The sequence below is a fragment of the Phyllobates terribilis genome, unplaced genomic scaffold (assembly GCF_046119375.1).
Source record: "Phyllobates terribilis strain yellow unplaced genomic scaffold, ASM4611937v1 Scaffold_12__6_contigs__length_324123572, whole genome shotgun sequence".
NCBI lineage: Eukaryota > Metazoa > Chordata > Amphibia > Anura > Dendrobatidae > Phyllobates > Phyllobates terribilis.
Genome location: NW_027362772.1, coordinates 18,837,922 through 18,850,772, shown reverse-complemented (window position 1 = coordinate 18,850,772; position 12,851 = coordinate 18,837,922). Strand labels below are relative to the sequence as shown.

Sequence of the window (12,851 nt, the reverse complement as noted above, 5' to 3'; positions counted from 1 at the left end):
GGGGAATAGCTAAGATGAGCATGTATTATTATATAGGGGAGAGAGGGAGAATAGCTAAGATGAGCATGTATTATTATATAGGGGAGAGAGGGGGAATAGCTAAGATGAGCATGTATTATTATATACGGGAGAGGGGGGATAGCTAAGATGACCATGTATTATTATATAGGGGAGAGGGGGAATAGCTAAGATGAGCATGTATTATTATATAGGGGAGAGAGGGGGAATAGCTAAGATGAGCATGTGTTATTATATAGGGGAGAGAGGGAGAATAGCTAAGATGAGCATGTATTATTATATAGGGGAGAGAGGGGGAATAGCTAAGATGAGCATGTATTATTATATAGGGGAGAGGGGGAATAGCTAAGATGAGCATTTATTATTATATAGGGGAGAGAGGGGGAAAAGCTAAGATGAGCATGTATTATTATATAGGGGAGAGAGGGGGAATAGCTAAGATGAGCATGTATTATTTTAAAAGAGAGAGAGGGGGAATAGCTAAGATGAGCATGTATTATTATATAGGGGAGAGGAGGAATAGCTAAGATGAGCATGTATTATTATATAGGGGAGAGGGGGAATAGCTAAGTTGAGCATGTATATAAGGGAGAGAGGGGGAATAGCTAAGATGAGCATGTATTATTATATGGGGGGAGAGAGGAGGAATAGCTAAGATGAGCATGTATTATTATATAGGGGAGAGAGGGGGAATAGCTAAGATGAGCATGTATTATTATATAGGGGAGAGAGGAGGAATAGCTAAGATGAGCATGTATTATTATATAGGGGAGAGAGGAGGAATAGCTAAGATGAGCATGTATTATTATATAGGGGAGAGGGGGAATAGCTAAGATGAGCATGTATTATTATATAGGGGAGAGAGGGGGAATAGCTAAGATGAGCATGTATTATTATATAGGGGAGAGAGGGGGAATAGCTAAGATGAGCATGTATTATTATATAGGGGGAGAGGGGGAATAGCTAAGATGAGCATGTATTATTATATAGGGGAGAGGGGGAATAGCTAAGATGAGCAAGTATTATTATGTAGGGGAGAGAGGGGGAATAGCTAAGATGAGCATGTATTATTATATAGGGGAGAGGGGGAATAGCTAAGATGACCATGTATTATTATATAGGGGAAAGGGGGAATAGCTAAGATGAGCATGTATTATTATATAGGGGAGAGAGGGGGAATAGCTAAGATGAGCATGTATTATTATATAGGGGAGAGAGGGAGAATAGCTAAGATGAGCATGTATTATTATATAGGGGAGAGAGGGGGAATAGCTAAGATGAGCATGTATTATTATATACGGGAGAGGGGGAATAGCTAAGATGACCATGTATTATTTTATAGGGGAGAGGGGGAATAGCTAAGATGAGCATGTATTATTATATAGGGGAGAGAGGGGGAATAGCTAAGATAGGCATGTATTATTATATAGGGGAGAGAGGGAGAATAGCTAAGATGAGCATGTATTATTATATAGGGGAGAGAGGGGGAATAGCTAAGATGAGCATGTATTATTATATAGGGGAGAGGGGGAATAGCTAAGATGACCATGTATTATTATATAGGGGAGGGGGGAATAGCTAAGATGAGCATGTATTATTATATAGGGGAGAGAGGGGGAATAGCTAAGATGAGCATGTATTATTATATAGGGGAGAGGGGGAATAGCTAAGATGAGCATGTATATAAGGAAGAGAGGGGGAATAGCTAAGAAGAGCATGTATTATTATATGGGGGAGAGAGGAGGAATAGCTAAGATGAGCATGTATTATTATATAGGGGAGAGAGGGTGAATAGCTAAGATGAGCATGTATTATTATATAGGGGAGAGAGGAGGAATAGCTAAGATGAGCATGTATTATTATATAGGGGAGAGAGGAGGAATAGCTAAGATGAGCATGTATTATTATATAGGGGAGAGGGGGAATAGCTAAGATGAGCATGTATTATTATATAGGGGAGAGAGGGGGAATAGCTAAGATGAGCATGTATTATTATATAGGGGGAGAGGGGGAATAGCTAAGCTGAGCAAGTATTATTATATAGGGGAGACAGGGGAAATAGCTAAGATGACCATGTATTATTATACAGGGGAGAGGGGGAATAGCTAAGATGAGCATGTATTATTATATAGGGGAGAGAGGGGGAATAGCTAAGATGAGCATGTATTATTATATAGGGGAGAGAGGGAGAATAGCTAAGATGAGCATGTATTATTATATAGGGGAGAGAGGGGGAATAGCTAAGATGAGCATGTATTATTATATACGGGAGAGGGGGGATAGCTAAGATGACCATGTATTATTATATAGGGGAGAGGGGGAATAGCTAAGATGAGCATGTATTATTATATAGGGGAGAGAGGGGGAATAGCTAAGATGAGCATGTGTTATTATATAGGGGAGAGAGGGAGAATAGCTAAGATGAGCATGTATTATTATATAGGGGAGAGAGGGGGAATAGCTAAGATGAGCATGTGTTATTATATAGGGGAGAGAGGGAGAATAGCTAAGATGAGCATGTATTATTATATAGGGGAGAGAGGGAGAATAGCTAAGATGAGCATGTATTATTATATAGGGGAGAGAGGGGGAATAGCTAAGATGACCATGTATTATTATATAGGGGAGAGGGGGAATAGCTAAGATGAGCATGTATTATTATATAGGGGAGAGAGGGGGGATAGCTAAGATGAGCATGTATTATTATAAAGGGGAGAGAGGGAGAATAGCTAAGATGAGCATGCATTATTATATAGGGGAGAGAGGGGGAATAGCTAAGATGAGTATGTATTATTATATAGGGGAGAGAGGAGGAATAGCTAAGATGAGCATGTATTATTATATGGGGGGAGAGAGGAGGAATAGCTAAGATGAGCATGTATTATTATATAGGGGAGAGAGGGGGAATAGCTAAGATGAGCATGTATTATGATATAGGGGAGAGAGGAGGAATAGCTAAGATGAGCATGTATTATTATATAGGGGAGAGAGGAAGAATAGCTAAGATGAGCATGTATTATTATATAGGGGAGAGGGGGAATAGCTAAGATGAGCATGTATTATTATATAGGTGAGAAAGGGGGAATAGCTAAGATGAGCATGTATTATTATATAGGGGGAGAGGGGGAATAGCTGAGATGAGCAAGTATTATTATATAGGGGAGAGAGGGGGAATAGCTAAGATGAGCATGTATTATTATATAGGGGAGAGAGGGGGAATAGCTAAGATGAACATGTATTATTATAAAAGAGAGAGAGGGGGAATAGCTAAGATGAGCATGTATTATTATATAGGGGAGAGGGGGAATAGCTAAGATGAGCATGTATTATTATATAGGGGAGAGGGGGAATAGCTAAGATGAGCATGTATATAAGGGAGAGAGGGGGAATAGCTAAGATGAGCATGTATTATTATATGGGGGGAGAGAGGAGGAATAGCTAAGATGAGCATGTATTATTATATAGGAGAGAGAGGGGGAATAGCTAAGATGAGCATGTATTATTATATAGGGGAGAGAGGAGGAATAGCTAAGATGAGCATGTATTATTATATAGGGGAGAGAGGAGGAATAGCTAAGATGAGCATGTATTATTATATAGGGGAGAGGGGGAATAGCTAAGATGAGCATGTATTATTATATAGGGGAGAGAGGGGGAATAGCTAAGATGAGCATGTATTATTATATAGGGGGAGAGGGGGAATAGCTAAGATGAGCAAGTATTATTATATAGGGGAGAGAGGGGGAATAGCTAAGATGAGCATGTGTTATTATATAGGGGAGACGGGGAATAGCTAATATGAGCATGTATTATTATATAGGGGAGAGGGGGAATAGCTAAGATGAGCAAGTATTATTATATAGGGGAGAGAGGGGGAATAGCTAAGATGAGCATGTATTATTATATAGGGGAGAGGCGGAATAGCTAAGATGACCATCTATTATTATATAGGGGAGAGGGGGAATAGCTAAGATGAGCATGTATTATTATATAGGGGAGAGAGGGAGAATAGCTAAGATGAGCATGTATTATTATATAGGGGAGAGAGGGGGAATAGCTAAGATGAGCATGTATTATTATATAGGGGAGAGGGGGAATAGCTAAGATGACCATGTATTATTATATAGGGGAGAGGGGGAATAGCTAAGATGAGCATGTATTATTATATAGGGGAGAGAGGGGTAATAGCTAAGATGAGCATGTATTATTATATAGGGGAGAGAGGGAGAATAGCTAAGATGAGCATGCATTATTATATAGGGGAGAGAGGGGGAATAGCTAAGATGAGTATGTATTATATAGGGGAGAGAGGAGGAATCGCTAAGATGAGCATGTATTATTATATAGGAGAAAGAAGAGGAATAGCTAAGATGAGCATGTATTATTATATAGGGGAGAGAGGGGGAATAGCTAAGATGATCATGTATTATTATATAGGGGAGAGAGGGGGAAGAGCTAAGATGAGCATGTATTATTATATATAGGGGTGAGAGGGGGAATAGCTAAGATGAGCATGTATTATTATATAGGGGAGAGAGGGTGAATAGCTAAGATGAGCATGTATTATTATATAGGGGAGAGAGAAGGAATAGCTAAGATGAGCATGTATTCATATATAGGAGAGAGAGGAGGAATAGCTGAAATGAGCATGAATTATTATATAGGGGAGAGAGGGAGAATAGCTAAGATGAGCATGTATTATTATATAAGAGAGAGAGGAGGAATAGCTACGATGAGCATGCATTATTATGTAGGGGAGAGAGGGGGAATAGATAAGATGAGTATGTATTATTATATAGGGGAGAGAGGAGGAATAGCTAAGATGAGCATGTATTATTATATAGGAGAAAGAGGGAGAATAGCTAAGATGAGCATGTATTATTATATAGGGGAGAGAGGAGGAATAGCTAAGATGAGCATGTATTTAAGGGAGAGAGGTGGAATAGCTAAGATGAGCATGTATTATTATATGGGGGGAGAGAGGAGGAATAGCTAAGTTGAGCATGTATTATTATATGGGGGGAGAGAGGAGGAATAGCTAAGATGAGCATGTATTATTATATAGGGGAGAGAGGAAGAATAGCTATGATGAGCATGTATTATTATATAGGGGAGAGGGGGAATAGGTAACATGAGCATGTATTATTATATAGGGGAGAGAGGGAGAATAGCTAAGATGAGCATGTATTATTATATAGGGGAGAGAGGGGGAATAGCTAAGATGAGCATGTATTATTATATAGGGGGAGAGGGGGAATAGCTAAGATGAGCAAGTATTATTATATAGGGGAGAGAGGGGGAATAGCTAAGATGAGCATGAATTATTATATAGGGAAGAGCGGGAATAGCTAAGATGAGCATGCATTATTATAAAAGAGAGAGAGGGGGAATAGCTAAGATGAGCATGTATTATTATATAGGGGAGAGAGGAGGAATAGCTAAGATGAGCATATATTATTATATAGGGGAGAGAGGGGGAATAGCTAAGATGAGCATGTATTATTATAAAAGAGAGAGAGGGGGAATAGCTAAGATGAGCATGTATTATTATATAGGGGAGAGGGGGAATAGCTAAGATGAGCATGTATTATTATATAGCGGAGAGGGGGAAAAGCTAAGATGTATATAAGGGAGATAATATATAAGGGAGCTAATATAAGGGAGCTAATAAGGGAGCTAATATAAGGGAGCTAATAATAATAATAAGGGGGAAAAGCTAAGATGTATATAAGGGAGATAATATATAAGGGAGTATATAAGGGAGCTAATAATGTATATAAGGGAGAGAGGGGGAATAGCGAAGATGAGCATGTATTATTATATGGGGGAGAGATGAGGAATAGCTAAGATTAGCATGTATTATTATATAGGGGAGAGAGGGGGAATAGCTAAGATGAGGATGTATTATTATATAGGGGAGAGAGGAGGAATAGCTAAGATGAGCATGTATTATTATATAGGGGAGAGAAGAGGAATAGCTAAGATGAGCATGTATTATTATATAGGGGAGAGAGGAGGAATAGCTAAGATGAGCATGTATTATTATATAGGGGAGAGAGGGGGAATAGCTAAGATGAGCATGTATTATTATATAGGGGAGAGAGGAGGAATAGCTAAGATGAGCATGTATTATTATATAGGGGAGAGAAGAGGAATAGCTAAGATGAGCATGTATTATTATATAGGGGAGAGAGGAGGAATAGCTAAGATGAGCATGTATTATTATATAGGGGAGAGGGGGAATAGGTAAGATGAGCATGTATTATTATATAGGGGAGAGAGGGGGAATAGCTAAGATGAGCATGTATTATTATACAGGGGAGAGAGGGGGAATAGCTAAGATGAGCATGTATTATTATATAGGGGAGAGGGGGAATAGCTAAGATGAGCATGTATTATTATATAGGGGAGAGGGGGAATAGCTAAGATGAGCATGTATATAAGGGAGAGAGGTGGAATAGCTAAGATGAGCATGTATTATTATATGGGGGGAGAGAGGAGGAATAGCTAAGTTGAGCATGTATTATTATATGGGGGGAGAGAGGATGAATAGCTAAGATGAGCATGTATTATTATATAGGGGAGAGAGGGGGAATAGCTAAGATGAGCATGTATTATTATATAGGGGAGAGAGGAGAAATACTAAGATGAGCATGTATTATTATATAGGGGAGAGGGGGAATATGTAAGATGAGCATGTATTATTATATAGGGGAGAGAGGGGGAATAGCTAAGATGAGCATGTATTATTATATAGGGGACAGAGGGGGAATAGCTAAGATGAGCATGTATTATTATATAGGGGGAGAGGGGGAATAGCTAAGATGAGCAAGTAATATTATATAGGGGAGAGAGGGGGAATAGCTAAGATGAGCATGTATTATTATAAAGGGAAGAGGGGGAATAGCTAAGATGAGCATGCATTATTATAAAAGAGAGAGAGGGGGAATAGCTAAGATGAGCATGTATTATTATATAGGGGAGAGAGGAGGAATAGCTAAGATGAGCATGTATTATTATATATTGGAGAGAGGGGGAATAGCTAAGATGAGCATGTATTATTATAAAAGAGAGAGAGGGGGAATAGCTAAGATGAGCATGTATTATTATATAGGGGAGAGGGGGAATAGCTAAGATGAGCATGTATTATTATATAGGGGAGAGGGGGAAAAGCTAAGATGAGCATGTATATAAGGGAGAGAGGGGGAATAGCTAAGATGAGCATGTATTATTATATGGGGGGAGAGAGGAGGAATAGCTAAGATTAGCATGTATTATTATATAGGGGAGAGAGGGGGAATAGCTAAGATGAGCATGTATTATTATATAGGGGAGAGAGGAGGAATAGCTAAGATGAGCATGTATTATTATATAGGGGAGAGAGGAGGAAGAGCTAAGATGAGCATGTATTATTATATAGGGGAGAGAGGAGGAATAGCTAAGATGAGCATGTATTATTATATAGGGGAGAGGGGGAATAGGTAAGATGAGCATGTATTATTATATAGGGGAGAGAGGGGGAATAGCTAAGATGAGCATGTATTATTATATAGGGGAGAGAGGGGGAATAGCTAAGATGAGCATGTATTATTATATAGGGGGAGAGGGAGAATAGCTAAGATGAGCAAGTATTATTATATAGGGGAGAGAGGAGGAATAGATAAGATGAGCATGTATTATTATATAGGGAAGAGGGGGAATAGCTAAGATGAGCATGCATTATTATAAAAGAGAGAGAGGGGGAATAGCTAAGATGAGCATGTATTATTATATAGGGGAGAGAGGAGGAATAGCTAAGATTAGCATGTATTATTATATAGGGGAGAGAGGGGGAATAGCTAAGATAAGCATGTATTATTATAAAAGAGAGAGAGGGGGAATAGCTAAGATGAGCATGTATTATTATATAGGGGAGAGGGGGAAAAGCTAAGATGAGCATGTATATAAGGGAGAGAGGGGGAATAGCTAAGATGAGCATGTATTATTATATAGGGGAGAGAGGGGGAATAGCTAAGATGAGCATGTATTATTATATAGGGGGAGAGGGAGAATAGCTAAGATGAGCAAGTATTATTATATAGGGGAGAGAGGGGGAATAGCTAAGATGAGTATGTATTATTATATAGGGGAGAGGGGGAATAGCTAAGATGACCATGTATTATTATATAGGGGAGAGGGGGAATAGCTAAGATGAGCATTTATTATTATATAGGGGAGAGAGGGGGAATAGCTAAGATGAGCATGTATTATTATATAGGGGAGAGAGGGAGAATAGCTAAGATGAGCATGTATTATTATATAGGGGAGAGAGGGGGAATAGCTAAGATGAGCATGTATTATTATATAGGGGACAGGGGGAATAGCTAAGATAACCATGTATTATTATATAGGGGAGAGGGGGAATAGCTAAGATGAGCATGTATTATTATATAGGGGAGAGAGGGGGAATATCTAAGATGAGCATGTATTATTATATAGGGGAGAGAGGGAGAATAACTAAGATGAGCATGCATTATAATATAGGGGAGAGAGGGGGAATAGCTAAGATGAGTATGTATTATTATATAGGGGAGAGAGGAGGAATAGCTAAGATGAGCATGTATTATTATATAGGAGAAAGAGGAGGAATAGCTAAGATGAGCATGTATTATTATATGGGGGGAGAGATAAGGAATAGCTAAGATGAGCTTGTATTATTATATAGGGGAGAGAGGGGGAATAGCTAAGATGAGCATGTATTATTATATAGGGGAGAGAGGAGGAATAGCTAAGATGAGCATATATTCTTATATAGGGGAGAGAGGAGGAATAGCTAAGATGAGCATGTATTATTATATAGGAGAGAGGGGGAATAGCTAAGATGAACATGTTTTATTATATAGGGGAGAGAGGGGGAATAGCTAAGATGAGCATGTATTATTATATAGGGGGAGAGGGGGAATAGCTAAGATGAGCATGTATTATTATATTGGAAGAGGGGGAATAGCTAAGATGAGCATGCATTATTATAAAAGAGAGAGAGGGGGAATAGCTAACATGAGCATGTATTATTATATAGGGGAGAGAGGAGGAATAGCTAAGATGAGCATGTATTATTATATAGGGGAGAGAGGGGGAATAGCTAAGATGAGCATGTATTATTATAAAAGAGAGAGAGGGGGAATAGCTAAGATGAGCATATATTATTATATAGGGGAGAGGGGGAATAGCTAAGATGAGCATGTATTATTATATAGGGGAGAGGGGGAATAGCTAAGATGAGCATGTATATAAGGGAGAGAGGGGGAATAGCTAAGATGAGCATGTATTATTATATGGGGGGAGAGAGGAGGAATAGCTAAGATGAGTATGTATTATTATATAGGGGAGAGAGGGGGAATAGCTAAGTTGAGCATGTATTATTATATAGGGGAGAGAGGAGGAATAGCTAAGATGAGCATGTATTATTATATAGGGGAGAGAGGAGGAATAGCTAAGATGAGCATGTATTATTATATAGGGGAGAGGGGGAATAGCTAAGATGAGCATGTATTATTATATAGGGGAGAGAGGGGGAATAGCTAAGATGAGCATGTATTATTATATAGGGGACAGGGGGAATAGCTAAGATAACCATGTATTATTATATAGGGGAGAGGGGGAATAGCTAAGATGAGCATGTATTATTATATAGGGGAGAGAGGGGGAATAGCTAAGATGAGCATGTATTATTATATAGGGGAGAGAGGAGGAATAGCTAAGATGAGCATGTATTATTATATAGGGGAGAGAAGAGGAATAGCTAAGATGAGCATGTATTATTATATAGGGGAGAGAGGAGGAATAGCTAAGATGAGCATGTATTATTATATAGGGGAGAGAGGGGGAATAGCTAAGATGAGCATGTATTATTATATAGGGGAGAGAGGAGGAATAGCTAAGATGAGCATGTATTATTATATAGGGGAGAGAAGAGGAATAGCTAAGATGAGCATGTATTATTATATAGGGGAGAGAGGAGGAATAGCTAAGATGAGCATGTATTATTATATAGGGGAGAGGGGGAATAGGTAAGATGAGCATGTATTATTATATAGGGGAGAGAGGGGGAATAGCTAAGATGAGCATGTATTATTATACAGGGGAGAGAGGGGGAATAGCTAAGATGAGCATGTATTATTATATAGGGGAGAGGGGGAATAGCTAAGATGAGCATGTATTATTATATAGGGGAGAGGGGGAATAGCTAAGATGAGCATGTATATAAGGGAGAGAGGTGGAATAGCTAAGATGAGCATGTATTATTATATGGGGGGAGAGAGGAGGAATAGCTAAGTTGAGCATGTATTATTATATGGGGGGAGAGAGGATGAATAGCTAAGATGAGCATGTATTATTATATAGGGGAGAGAGGGGGAATAGCTAAGATGAGCATGTATTATTATATAGGGGAGAGAGGAGAAATACTAAGATGAGCATGTATTATTATATAGGGGAGAGGGGGAATATGTAAGATGAGCATGTATTATTATATAGGGGAGAGAGGGGGAATAGCTAAGATGAGCATGTATTATTATATAGGGGACAGAGGGGGAATAGCTAAGATGAGCATGTATTATTATATAGGGGGAGAGGGGGAATAGCTAAGATGAGCAAGTAATATTATATAGGGGAGAGAGGGGGAATAGCTAAGATGAGCATGTATTATTATAAAGGGAAGAGGGGGAATAGCTAAGATGAGCATGCATTATTATAAAAGAGAGAGAGGGGGAATAGCTAAGATGAGCATGTATTATTATATAGGGGAGAGAGGAGGAATAGCTAAGATGAGCATGTATTATTATATATTGGAGAGAGGGGGAATAGCTAAGATGAGCATGTATTATTATAAAAGAGAGAGAGGGGGAATAGCTAAGATGAGCATGTATTATTATATAGGGGAGAGGGGGAATAGCTAAGATGAGCATGTATTATTATATAGGGGAGAGGGGGAAAAGCTAAGATGAGCATGTATATAAGGGAGAGAGGGGGAATAGCTAAGATGAGCATGTATTATTATATGGGGGGAGAGAGGAGGAATAGCTAAGATTAGCATGTATTATTATATAGGGGAGAGAGGGGGAATAGCTAAGATGAGCATGTATTATTATATAGGGGAGAGAGGAGGAATAGCTAAGATGAGCATGTATTATTATATAGGGGAGAGAGGAGGAAGAGCTAAGATGAGCATGTATTATTATATAGGGGAGAGAGGAGGAATAGCTAAGATGAGCATGTATTATTATATAGGGGAGAGGGGGAATAGGTAAGATGAGCATGTATTATTATATAGGGGAGAGAGGGGGAATAGCTAAGATGAGCATGTATTATTATATAGGGGAGAGAGGGGGAATAGCTAAGATGAGCATGTATTATTATATAGGGGGAGAGGGAGAATAGCTAAGATGAGCAAGTATTATTATATAGGGGAGAGAGGAGGAATAGATAAGATGAGCATGTATTATTATATAGGGAAGAGGGGGAATAGCTAAGATGAGCATGCATTATTATAAAAGAGAGAGAGGGGGAATAGCTAAGATGAGCATGTATTATTATATAGGGGAGAGAGGAGGAATAGCTAAGATTAGCATGTATTATTATATAGGGGAGAGAGGGGGAATAGCTAAGATAAGCATGTATTATTATAAAAGAGAGAGAGGGGGAATAGCTAAAATGAGCATGTATTATTATATAGGGGAGAGGGGGAAAAGCTAAGATGAGCATGTATATAAGGGAGAGAGGGGGAATAGCTAAGATGAGCATGTATTATTATATAGGGGAGAGAGGGGGAATAGCTAAGATGAGCATGTATTATTATATAGGGGGAGAGGGAGAATAGCTAAGATGAGCAAGTATTATTATATAGGGGAGAGAGGGGGAATAGCTAAGATGAGTATGTATTATTATATAGGGGAGAGGGGGAATAGCTAAGATGACCATGTATTATTATATAGGGGAGAGGGGGAATAGCTAAGATGAGCATTTATTATTATATAGGGGAGAGAGGGGGAATAGCTAAGATGAGCATGTATTATTATATAGGGGAGAGAGGGAGAATAGCTAAGATGAGCATGTATTATTATATAGGGGAGAGAGGGGGAATAGCTAAGATGAGCATGTATTATTATATAGGGGACAGGGGGAATAGCTAAGATAACCATGTATTATTATATAGGGGAGAGGGGGAATAGCTAAGATGAGCATGTATTATTATATAGGGGAGAGAGGGGGAATAGCTAAGATGAGCATGTATTATTATATAGGGGAGAGAGGGAGAATAACTAAGATGAGCATGCATTATAATATAGGGGAGAGAGGGGGAATAGCTAAGATGAGTATGTATTATTATATAGGGGAGAGAGGAGGAATAGCTAAGATGAGCATGTATTATTATATAGGAGAAAGAGGAGGAATAGCTAAGATGAGCATGTATTATTATATGGGGGGAGAGATAAGGAATAGCTAAGATGAGCTTGTATTATTATATAGGGGAGAGAGGGGGAATAGCTAAGATGAGCATGTATTATTATATAGGGGAGAGAGGAGGAATAGCTAAGATGAGCATATATTCTTATATAGGGGAGAGAGGAGGAATAGCTAAGATGAGCATGTATTATTATATAGGAGAGAGGGGGAATAGCTAAGATGAACATGTTTTATTATATAGGGGAGAGAGGGGGAATAGCTAAGATGAGCATGTATTATTATATAGGGGGAGAGGGGGAATAGCTAAGATGAGCATGTATTATTATATTGGAAGAGGGGGAATAGCTAAGATGAGCATGCATTATTATAAAAGAGAGAGAGGGGGAATA

At 38.7% G+C, this 12,851-nt stretch overlaps 1 protein-coding gene across 1 annotated transcript in view; it reads left to right on the top strand.

The window, feature by feature from the left end:
• The window catches only part of LOC141172912 (IgGFc-binding protein-like), a 211,850-nt gene that overhangs the window by 81,381 nt on the left and 117,618 nt on the right, over nt 1–12,851 (top strand). The window lies entirely within an intron of this gene.